At 47.0% G+C, this 12,456-nt stretch overlaps 1 protein-coding gene across 4 annotated transcripts in view; it reads right to left on the bottom strand.

Moving 5' to 3' along the window:
- ZBTB44 (zinc finger and BTB domain containing 44) overlaps window positions 1–12,456 on the bottom strand; it is a 47,208-nt gene that overhangs the window by 34,344 nt on the left and 408 nt on the right. The window lies entirely within an intron of this gene.

Here is a 12,456-nt window from a genome sequence, read left to right as displayed (position 1 = left end):
TCTCAATGACTGAATCACAGCTATGCCCCCCGCATCCTCCTGCCAGGGCTGCCCACCCATGCAGTCAAATATTTGGCATTTTGCTAGGTGAGAATTATTTGTGTTCCCTAATGAAATGAAAGAATTAGATCTTACGTGGGATTGTGGGGCCCCTGCAGACGTGCGGTGTAAGCAGGACATATTATATAGAGGTGCTGCTGCCGAGTGGCGGGTAACAGGAGCGGCCCGGGATTTGTACGCGTGCCTGTGTGAGCTGTCCAGATTAAAATAGAACAGCGCTGTGATTATGTGCCTGGCTGCGGGGCGCGGGGTTAGTGACGGCTTTCTGGGCATATTATGTTATGTTTAAATGAAAACCATGAAAGGAGCTCAATTGGCAAAAGAGAAAATGAAGTCCTTGACCCGAGAGCCAAGAAATGTGTCCAACGCCAAAGATGACAAACGCCGCTCCTCGCTTCTGGGAGATCTCAAGGGTCCTGGCAGATATTTTCCATGCCATCTACCTTGTGCTGTAAGTGAATGTCATGCTCCTGGAACGCCAGCCAGGCCGGCCCAGTAACCCGGCCTTTTACAGTAGTGCCAACGTATTACAGCAGGTAGGAGAAGCTCATAAAGTCCTATATCCACAGGGGGAGTAGCAGTATATACTGCAGTGTAACCTCGCACCCCCTACATATCAGCAGCAATAACGGGCTCGTCCAGATATCACCTTCATCATCATCGCTGATTGCAGAAGTCTATACAACCCTCCGTGAGCTAAACGCAGCAGCACAAATCCCTGTCCTGATAGTTTGTTACAATGTATCAGTGGGGTTTACATGTAGGAGTCTGGAGTCTCGGCTGTTTAGTTCACAGAATTAAGAATTAAGATTGAACACGCTTCCATTCACTGACATTAGGAAGAGATCTTAAAAATTGTAAAGAGTTGAAATCCATAGCAGCCAATCAGATTCCAGCTCTCATTTATCAGCAGTCTGTTGGAAAATTAAAGCAGTGATCCTATTGGTTGCTTTGCACCAGTGTTGATACATCTGCCCTAGTCTAAGGCCCCATGCACACGACCGTAAAATCACCCGTAATTACGGACCCATTCATTTCTATGGCAAACGGACACCTTCTCGTATACTTACGGGAGGGTGTCCGTGGCGTAAACACTTTCCGAAAAAAATAGGACATGTCCTATTTTTTTATTTTACGGACCATGCTCTCATACTTTATAATGGCAGCAAGGCCTGTAAAACGGACGGCTGTCCGCGCCCGTAATTAAGGCACTGTCGTGTGCATGGGGCCTAAGGCCTCATGCACACGACCACCGTATTTTCATCTATCCGTAAACTCTCTCCGTAAATACGGTCCGTATTGCATCTGTATATACGGATCCGTAAAAAAAGGATGGAGGCTGCAAATGATGTCACCAACACGTTGTATAGCAACGCTTCCGTAGATACGGACGGTTTACGGACAATAGGACCGGTTCTATCATTTTTTCAACACGGACACCAATGCTTAAAAATACAGAAAGGTGTCCGTGGCCAATAGAAATGAATGAGTCCGTAATTAAGGATGAAATACACGGTCGTGTGCATGGGGCCTTATAGAGCGGCAGCACTGTTCATTATACTACGGTCAAGCGTCCGATAGAAGACGGGACAATTCCTGTATCTGAGACAGAGACACACGTCGTATTGCTGGACCTTCCAGTCCATATGAATATTATGCAGTGTGTGTGTATGTATATATATATACATACATACACACACACACATATATACACACACTGCATAAGGGAAGAGAGAAGGAGTCCCGGGCAGAGCGCTGGCGGCTCTGCTATGGGACTCCGTCTCTGGGGAAGCCCCTGACATCACTGTCCATATATGGACAGTGAAGTCAGGAGGAGAGCAGTGTCCCAGGCAGAGTGCTAGTAGTGCTCTGCCCGGGACTATGGCTCTGGGGTTACCCCTAACATCACTAGCTGTATATGGACAGTGACGTCAGGGGTTTCTCCTGAAGCAGAATCCCCAGCCAGAGCTTCGGCAATGCTAGAGGGAGCCCCAAATCGCTGCATACAGGGGGGGGGGGCTGTGTGGCACTACCAGGGAGGGTGGCTGTGTGGCACAAACAGGGAGGGTGGCTGTGTGGCACTACCAGGGAGGGGGGCTGTGGAGCACTACCAGGGGAGGGGGCTGTGGGGCACTACCAGGGAGGGGGGCTGTGTGGCACTACCTGGGAGGAGGGGGCTGTGTGGCGCTACCTGGGAGGAGGGGGCTGTGTGGCGCTACCTGGGAGGAGGGGGCTGTGTGGCGCTACCTGGGAGGAGGGGGCTTTGTGGCACTACCTGGGAGGAGGGGGCTGTGTGGCGCTTCCTGGGAGGAGGGGGCTGTGTGGCGCTACCTGGGAGGAGGGGGCTGTATGGCGCTACCTGGGAGGAGGGGGCTTTGTGGCACTACCTGGGAGGAGGGGCTTTGTGGCACTACCTGGGAGGTGGGGGCTGTGTGGCACTACCAGGGAGGGGGGCTGTGTGGCACTACCAGGGAGGGGCGCTGTGTGGCACTACCAGGGAGGGGCGCTGTGTGGCACTACCAGGGAGGGGCGCTGTGTGGCACTATCGACAGAGGGCACTAAATTTATGGGGGTACAAACAGGGGGCCTAATTTCTATATGGGGCATAAACAGGGCCGCCTGACGTCTATGTGGGGGCACAAAGTGAAGTTTTCTGACATTTTACTGCCGTCGTGAGTTCCCCCGAAAAGGGTCCTACTAAGTCTGTGTCGCCCAAGGGCCCACACAAACCTGGAGCCGGCCCTGTATATATCAAGGAGGAAGACAAAGGGTGAATAAAGTCACATCACCCCCAGCCTAACACCCCCATCATACACTCTGCCCACTCAACACGCAGAGCCCGGTACAGATGATGGTGGTTGTTGGTTTATTGAGTTGAACATGAGGAGTTTGTTACTTGCGGAGTTCCTGCTGGAGAGGCACATGGAGGGTGAAGGCACAAAGCCAGGAGCCAGACACCCTGCAAAAACAAGTCATCCATATGTAACCCAGGTGCGGGACATTCCTCCAGCTTCATCATCGGCAGGAAGCTGCGTGCTAACGGAGGACGGCCGCACATTCCACCCCCACCGCAGGCTGCCCTGAAGCAAAATGGCGGCTACTGCCTGCGAGTGACCTTGAGAGGAACGGTACAAGAAATGTCACCACAGTAACGGGAGGACCGGGCGGACAATGCACCTCGGTATCTATGGGTAACACAGAGATTTTTGGGCTGAGATTGTCGCAGACTCCCCAAACAGCACGTGGCAGACACCCCAAACATTACGTGGCAGACACCCCCAAAACAGCACGTGGCAGACCCCCCAAACAGCATGTGGCAGACCCCCCAAACATTACGTGGCAGACACCCCCAAAACAGCACGTGGCAGACCCCCCCAAACAGCATGTGGCAGACCCCCCAAACATTACGTGGCAGACACCCCCCAAACAACACGTGGCAGTCACCCCCCCAAACAGCACGTGGCAGACTCCCCCCCAAACAGCACGTGGCAGACTCCCCCAAACAGCACGTGGCAGACTCCCCCAAACAGCACGTGGCAGACTCCCCCAAACAGCACGTGGCAGACTCCCCCCAAACAGCATGTGGCAGACTCCTCCAAACAGCACGTGGCAGACTCCCCCCAAACAGCACGTGGCAGACTCCCCCCAAACAGCACGTGGCAGACTCCCCCCCAAACAGCACGTGGCAGACTCCCCCCCAAACAGCCCTTTGCAGACACCCCCAAACAGCACGTGGCAGACTCCCCCAAACAGCACGTGGCAGACTCCCCCAAACAACACGTGGCAGACTCCCCCAAACAGCACGTGGCAGACTCCCCCAAACAGCACGTGGCAGACTCCCCCAAACAGCACGTGGCAGACTCCCCCAAACAGCACGTGGCAGACACCCCCAAACAGCACGTGGCAGACTCCCCCAAGAGACTGCAGCTGTAATAGAGACGTCCCCCAAGAGACTGCAGCTGTAATAGAGACATCCCCCAAGAGACTGCAGCTGTAATAGAGACGTCCCCCAAGAGACTGCAGCTGTAATAGAGACGTCCCCCAAGAGACTGCAGCTGTAATAGAGACGTCCCCCAAGAGACTGCAGCTGTAATAGAGACGTCCCCCAAGAGACTGCAGCTGTAATAGAGACGTCCCCCAAGAGACTGCAGCTGTAATAGAGACGTCCCCCAAGAGACTGCAGCTGTAATAGAGACGTCCCCCAAGAGACAGGTGCTGCACAAAGTATTGACTATCAGGGGTGAATTCTTCTGCACATTAAAGTTCTCAGTTTTTGTCTTGATTATTGTGTGTCACAGCGGCAGTGAACATGATGTGGAAATCAAGTGATACAAACCCCCCAAAAATCCATTTAAATTCCAAGTTGTAATGCAACAAAACAGGAAAAACTGCAGGAAGGGTGAAGACTCTCACAAGGCACCATGTACCTGTAGACCTAGATAATAAGGTGACGGGGCTCTTATATCATACCCGGCACGCTAGTTACGCCCGGCACGCTAGTTACGCCCTGCACGCTAGTTACGCCCTGCACGCTAGTTACGCCCTGCACGCTAGTTACGCCCGGCACGCTAGTTACGCCCGGCACGCTAGTTACATCCTGCACGCTTGCTATACTCTGCATGCTAGTTACACCCTGCACGCTAGTTACACCCTGCACGCTAGTTACGCCCTGCACGCTAGTTACGCTCAGCACGCTAGTTACGCCCGGCACGCTAGTTACGCCCGGCACGCTTGCTATACTCTGCATGCTAGTTACACCCTGCACGCTTGTAAGGCCTTATTCACACGAACGTGTTAAACGTCACACAGACCTATATAATTCAATGTGGCCGTTAACACGGCCGTGGTTTCAACGGACCGTGTGAAGGGTCCGTGAGAGAGTAGGACATGTCCTATTTTTTCACGCATACCTCTATGGACTCTAGTCTACGGGGGATGCGTGATATTGCATCCCGCAGCGCAGAGCAAGGATGCACCTTGGAAGTGAAAAACTGCCGTTTTGCACGTCCAAGATGCGCACCGCCCGTGTGAATCCGGCCTTATACCCTGCACGCTTTTTTCCCTTAATATCTCAGCCAGACGTTCATACTCCGGGATAGCAGGGCTGGATGGTTCTCCTAGATCTCGGATACTCCTTATAACCTCCCAGGCACACAGGCTTCATCACGCCTGCCTGAGGGGGGGGGCACGTTCTTATATTAGGAACAGGCAGAAAAGGACGGGTGTGAGGATGAAGGAGCGCTGCGCCGGAGCCCACCTTGTCTGTCCTAGTTTAGTTTCTATGGTGACTAAATCCTACAGAGAGATTGTGCCATCCGCTCTATAATAAGCAGCAGGTAAACCGTAGACCCGTCTGCCGCCAGCACCAGACTATGAGGAGGTCATATGTGTGCAGGTCCACAGGGGCCACATGCTGCACCTTAGATCCCTCCAATCACCAGGTAATATACACTCTTAGGGCGGACTTACACGAGCGTGTGCGTTTTGCACGTGCAACAAAAGCGACGTTTTGCGTGCGCAAAAGGTCCATAACAGCTCCGTGTGTCATCACCGTATGATGCGTGTTTGTGTGATTTTCGCGCAGCCGCCATCATTATGACACTCTGTTTGTATGTTTGCAGCACGTGGTGCTTTTCTGTTTTCATTCATACTTTTTACTGCTGTTGCGCGAATCACGCGCGTCCCACGGAAGTGCTCCCGTGTGCTGCGCGTGATTTTCACGCATCCATTGACTTCAATGGGTGCGTGATGCGCGAACAACGCACAAATATCGGACATGTCGTGAGTTTTACGCAGCGGACACACGGACAGACACTGCGGGAGACTCACGGACAGTCTGCACAGCGCCGTAGACTAACATAGGTCCATGCGAGGCGCGTGAAAATCACGCGCGTTGCACGGACGTATTACACGTTTGTGTAAATCCGCCCTTATGGAGCAGATCAGCGGTTTCAGTCGCCATTAATATACGGCATGGGTGCGCCTCATCTCCTCCATGGAACACGACCCAGACTGCATTGTAATAACAGTATCTGGATATAAACCCGACTATTGTCCGCAGATCCACCAAACAGCATCTAACATTTGTTACCCTGAGATAAGCGGCATCAGAGGAGTCTGCCACTTATTGTCCTCCTCCACACACGTGAGGTATGACTTTTCAGTATACAATGAATATCCTTTAATGACTGGATCCTATGGAATAAGGACGTCACTGATCTGACCTCGGCCAGCTCTCGCAAAGCTGAAGCCCCGGGCCGGATACAGGACAATGTGTAAGGACTGATCCCTGACAGCCAATAGCGAGGAGCCCGGCATCTCATGACCAACGGCAAAACATAAAAAGACCCAAACCATTTCTAGGAGGTCCCAGGAATAATAATGCCGGAAACCATAATCAAATACCCGGTCACGTATGTACAGATTATCTGTGGACTGGACACGGATCTTCTCTGGAGCAGAGTGACCGCAGCAACCAATCAGGGAAGCTCGCTCATTTGTTGCTTTTGGCGATAGCACTGCGGTTCTTTGTTATACAACATCTGAATGGAACCTAAGGCCCAGTTCACACTTTTGGACACGGAAACCGAGTTGCAATCATTGCCCAAAATAACGGCCAAAATCGCCCCCCATTGATTTTAATGGGAGGCAGAGACGTTTTTTCCCAGACGGCTTTTAGCTGCTCGCGGGAAAAGAAGCGGCATGTTTTTTCTTGCCGTGGTTCCGTCTCTGACCTCCCATTGAAATTAATTAGGAGGCAGAAAAAACCTGCAGTGCTCATTTCCAAGCGTTTCTCGCTACGTTTTTTTGCCCCCGATCCTTGCAATTGCTTCAATAGCCGCAGGCGAAAAATGCTGCAAAAAATGCGGCAAAAAAGCGCGGGCAAGTCAAAACCTGTCTCAAGACCGACTAGTTCTGCCTGCAAAAATCTCAGTGTGAACAGGGCTAAAGGTGGGTTTACAAGCCCATAACCAGTGGTGATTGACGACATAACAAGTTTATCGCGCTGGTTAACAGACCCAACGACACGGGGAGACGCCGACAACGAGGATTCTATAACCTGCATAAAAGATCCACCACCAAGTCAGCGTCTGCTCGTTTATCGGAGGATCGCTGCTCTGCGGCCAATAACGAGAATTCTGCAGGACCTTCCCGATTATTGGCCGTGCCATCAGATCTTAGCCCACAGCTGCTCTGCATCCCTCCAGAGTAAGGCATCATTTACACGAGCGTAATATACACGCGTGCGGCGCGCGTGCTTTTCACTCGTGTCGTACGCACCTATATTAGTCTATGGGGCCGTGCAGACAGTCCGTGAGTTTTGCGCAGCGTGAGTCCGCTGCGTAAAACTCACGACATGTTCTATGTTTCTGCGTATTTCGCGCATCACACACTCATTGAAGTCAATGGGTGCGTGAAAACCACGCGCGCCCCACGGAAGCACTTCCGTGCGAACTGCGTGAATCGCGCAACAGCTGTCAAACTCTGAATGTAAACAGAAAAGCACCACGTGCTACAAACATCCAAATCACACAGTCGCGTATTATATGGTGATGACACACGGAGCTGTTAAGTGGCTTTTGCGCATGCAAAACGCAGCGTTTTTTGCGTGCGCAAAACGCACACGCTCGCGTAAATGAGGCCTAACTGTCAGACTGGTGGGAGTCTCAGTGCCCGGACCCCCAACCTGTACGGACGGCTCACACATTTCTATAAGGGGAGGTGCAGTTGGACCCCCAACAGGAACCAGTGCAACATTCTCAATGGCCCAGAAAAAACTTTCATAGACAAAAAACAACCCAACAAGTCGGGTGCCAGAAGCCGAATCCTGGACCACAGCAAGACTGAGTGTAATTACATGAAGGACATACAGGTATAGCGGTATATACAGGCGTATGAGGTGTTATATACAGGTATATGCTGTGTGTTATATACAGGTATAGTGTTGTATACAGATGTATGAGGTGTTATATACAGGTATAGCGGTATATACAGGCGTATGAGGTGTTATATACAGGTATAGCGGTATATACAGGCGTATGAGGTGTTATATACAGGTATAGCGGTATATACAGGCGTATGAGGTGTTATATACAGGTATATGCTGTGTGTTATATACAGGTATAGTGTTGTATACAGATGTATGAGGTGTTATATACAGGTATAGCGGTATATACAGGCGTATGAGGTGTTATATACAGGTATAGCGGTATATACAGGCGTATGAGGTGTTATATACAGGTATAGCGGTATATACAGGCATATGAGGTGTTATATACAGGTATATGCTGTGTGTTATATACAGGTATAGTGTTGTATACAGATGTATGAGGTGTTATATACAGGTATAGCGGTATATACAGGCGTATGAGGTGTTATATACAGGTATAGCGGTATATACAGGCATATGAGGTGTTATATACAGGTATATGCTGTGTGTTATATACAGGTATAGTGTTGTATACAGATGTATGAGGTGTTATATACAGGTATAGCGGTATATACAGGCGTATGAGGTGTTATATACAGGTATAGCGGTATATACAGGTGTATGAGGTGTTGTATACAGGTATATGTGTTAGGGCTGATTCAGACGACCGTGGCGTTTTTGCGCAGGCAAAACACGCTGCGTTTTGCCTGCGCAAAAGCCACTTACCTGCTTTTCGCGCAGCCGCCATCATTATGACACTGTTTGTAGCACGTGGTGCTTTTCTGTTTACATTCATCCTTTTGACAGCTGTTGCGCGAAACAGGCAGTTCGCGCGGAAGTGGTTCTGTGCGAACGGCGTGGTTTTCACGCACCCATTGACTTCAATGGGTGCGTGATGCGCAAAATACGCGGAGATATTGAACGTGTCGCGCTTTTTACGCAGCGGACAAACGCTGCGCAAAAAGCACGGACTGTCAGTACTGCCCATAGACTTGTATTGGTCCATGCGAGCCTCGTGAAAACCACGCGACCTGCACGGACGCAATTCACGTTCATGTGAATCTGCCCTTAGCCTTATTCACATGAACGTGTGCGTTTTGCGGTCGTTGCAGTTCCGTGTGTCATCAGTGTTTGGTGCTATATACAGGTATAGTGTTATGTACAGGTATAATGTTGTATACAGGTGTAATATACAGGTATAGTGGTATGTACAGGTATAATGTTATATACAGGTATAGTGGTGTATACAGGTGTATGAGGTGTTATATACAGGTATAGTGGTGTATACAGGTGTTATATACAGGTATAGTGGTATGTACAGGTATAATGTTATATACAGGTATAGTGTTGTATACAGGTGTATGAGGTGTTATATACAGGTATAGTGGTGTATACAGGTGTATGAGGTGTTATATACAGGTATAGTGGTGTATACAGGTGTATGAGGTGTTATATACAGGTATAGTGGTGTATACAGGTGTATGAGGTGTTATATACAGGTATAGTGGTGTATACAGGTGTATGAGGTGTTATATACAGGTGTATGAGGTGTTATATACAGGTATAGTGTTGTATACAGGTGTATGAGGTGTTATATACAGGTATAGTGGTGTATACAGGTGTATGAGGTGTTATATACAGGTATAGTGGTGTATACAGGTGTATGAGGTGTTATATACAGGTATAGTGGTGTATACAGGTGTATGAGGTGTTATATACAGGTATAGTGGTGTATACAGGTGTATGAGGTGTTATATACAGGTGTATGAGGTGTTATATACAGGTATAGTGTTGTATACAGGTGTATGAGGTGTTATATACAGGTATAGTGGTGTATACAGGTGTATGAGGTGTTATATACAGGTATAGTGGTGTATACAGGTGTATGAGGTGTTATATACAGGTATAGTGGTGTATACAGGGTGTATGAGGTGTTATATACAGGTATAGTGGTGTATACAGGTGTATGAGGTGTTATATACAGGTATAGTGTTGTATACAGGTGTATGAGGTGTTATATACAGGTATAGTGTTGTATACAGGTGTATGAGGTGTTATATACAGGTATAATGTTGTATACAGGTGTATGAGGTGTTCTATACAGTTATAATGTTGTATACAGGTGTATGAGGTGTTATATACAGGTATAGTGGTGTATACAGGTGTATGAGGTGTTATATACAGTTATAATGTTGTATACAGGTGTATGAGGTGTTATATACAGGTATAGTGTTGTATACAGGTGTATGAGGTGTTATATACAGGTATAGTGTTGTATACAGGTGTATGAGGTGTTCTATACAGTTATAATGTTGTATACAGGTGTATGAGGTGTTATATACAGGTATAGTGGTGTATACAGGTGTATGAGGTGTTATATACAGGTGTATGAGGTGTTATATACAGGTGTATGAGGTGTTATATACAGGTATAGTGGTGTATACAGGTGTATGAGGTGTTATATACAGGTATAGTGTTGTATACAGGTGTATGAGGTGTTATATACAGGTATAGTGTTGTATACAGGTGTATGAGGTGTTCTATACAGTTATAATGTTGTATACAGGTGTATGAGGTGTTATATACAGGTATAGTGGTGTATACAGGTGTATGAGGTGTTATATACAGGTGTATGAGGTGTTATATACAGGTATAGTGTTGTATACAGGTGTATGAGGTGTTATATACAGGTATAGTGTTGTATACAGGTGTATGAGGTGTTATATACAGGTATAGTGTTGTATACAGGTGTATGAGGTGTTATATACAGGTATGGTGTTGTATACAGGTATAATGTGTGTATACAGGTGTATGAGGTGTTATATACAGTTATAATGTTGTATACAGGTGTATGAGGTGTTATATACAGGTATAGTGGTGTATACAGGTGTATGAGGTGTTATATACAGGTGTATGAGGTGTTATATACAGGTGTATGAGGTGTTATATACAGGTGTATGAGGTGTTATATACAGGTATATGAGGTGTTATATACAGGTATAGTGTTGTATACAGGTGTATGAGGTGTTCTATACAGTTATAATGTTGTATACAGGTGTATGAGGTGTTATATACAGGTATAGTGGTGTATACAGGTGTTATATACAGGTGTATGAGGTGTTATATACAGGTATAGTGTTGTATACAGGTGTATGAGGTGTTATATACAGGTATAGTGTTGTATACAGGTGTATGAGGTGTTATATACAGGTATAGTGTTGTATACAGGTGTATGAGGTGTTATATACAGTTATAATGTTGTATACAGGTGTATGAGGTGTTATATACAGGTATAGTGGTGTATACAGGTGTATGAGGTGTTATATACAGGTGTATGAGGTGTTATATACAGGTGTATGAGGTGTTATATACAGGTATATGAGGTGTTATATACAGGTATAGTGTTGTATACAGGTGTATGAGGTGTTCTATACAGTTATAATGTTGTATACAGGTGTATGAGGTGTTCTATACAGTTATAATGTTGTATACAGGTGTATGAGGTGTTATATACAGGTGTATGAGGTGTTATATACAGGTATAGTGTTGTATACAGGTGTATGAGGTGTTATATACAGGTATAGTGTTGTATACAGGTGTATGAGGTGTTATATACAGGTATGGTGTTGTATACAGGTATAATGTGTGTATACAGGTGTATGAGGTGTTATATACAGGTATAGTGGTGTATACAGGTGTATGAGGTGTTATATACAGGTGTATGAGGTGTTATATACAGGTGTATGAGGTGTTATATACAGGTATATGAGGTGTTATATACAGGTATAGTGTTGTATACAGGTGTATGAGGTGTTATATACAGGTATAGTGTTCTATACAGTTATAATGTTGTATACAGGTGTATGAGGTGTTATATACAGGTATAGTGGTGTATACAGGTGTATGAGGTGTTATATACAGGTGTATGAGGTGTTATATACAGGTATAGTGTTGTATACAGGTGTATGAGGTGTTATATACAGGTATAGTGTTGTATACAGGTGTATGAGGTGTTATATACAGGTATAGTGTTGTATACAGGTGTATGAGGTGTTATATACAGGTATAATGTGTGTATACAGGTGTATGAGGTGTTATATACAGGTATAGTGTTGTATACAGGTGTATGAGGTGTTATATACAGGTATAGTGTTGTATACAGGTGTATGAGGTGTTATATACAGGTATAATGTTGTATACAGGTGTATGAGGTGTTATATACAGGTATAGTGTTGTATACAGGTGTATGAGGTGTTATATACAGGTATAATGTGTGTATACAGGTGTATGAGGTGTTATATACAGGCGTATGAGGTTTTGTATACGGGTGTAGTGTTGTATACAGTCAGTTCTATAAGTTGAGCCTCATGGTCGCCGCCGGTTATAGAGGGAGGGAGCGACATTCTCCCCCCCCCCCCCACCATGATGAGGCTCTGCACCTGGGCAGCAGGACATATAAGGGGGGA

The sequence above is a fragment of the Rhinoderma darwinii genome, chromosome 10 (assembly GCF_050947455.1).
Source record: "Rhinoderma darwinii isolate aRhiDar2 chromosome 10, aRhiDar2.hap1, whole genome shotgun sequence".
NCBI classification, from domain to species: Eukaryota; Metazoa; Chordata; class Amphibia; order Anura; family Rhinodermatidae; genus Rhinoderma; species Rhinoderma darwinii.
This window is presented reverse-complemented; position numbering and strand designations above follow the sequence as displayed.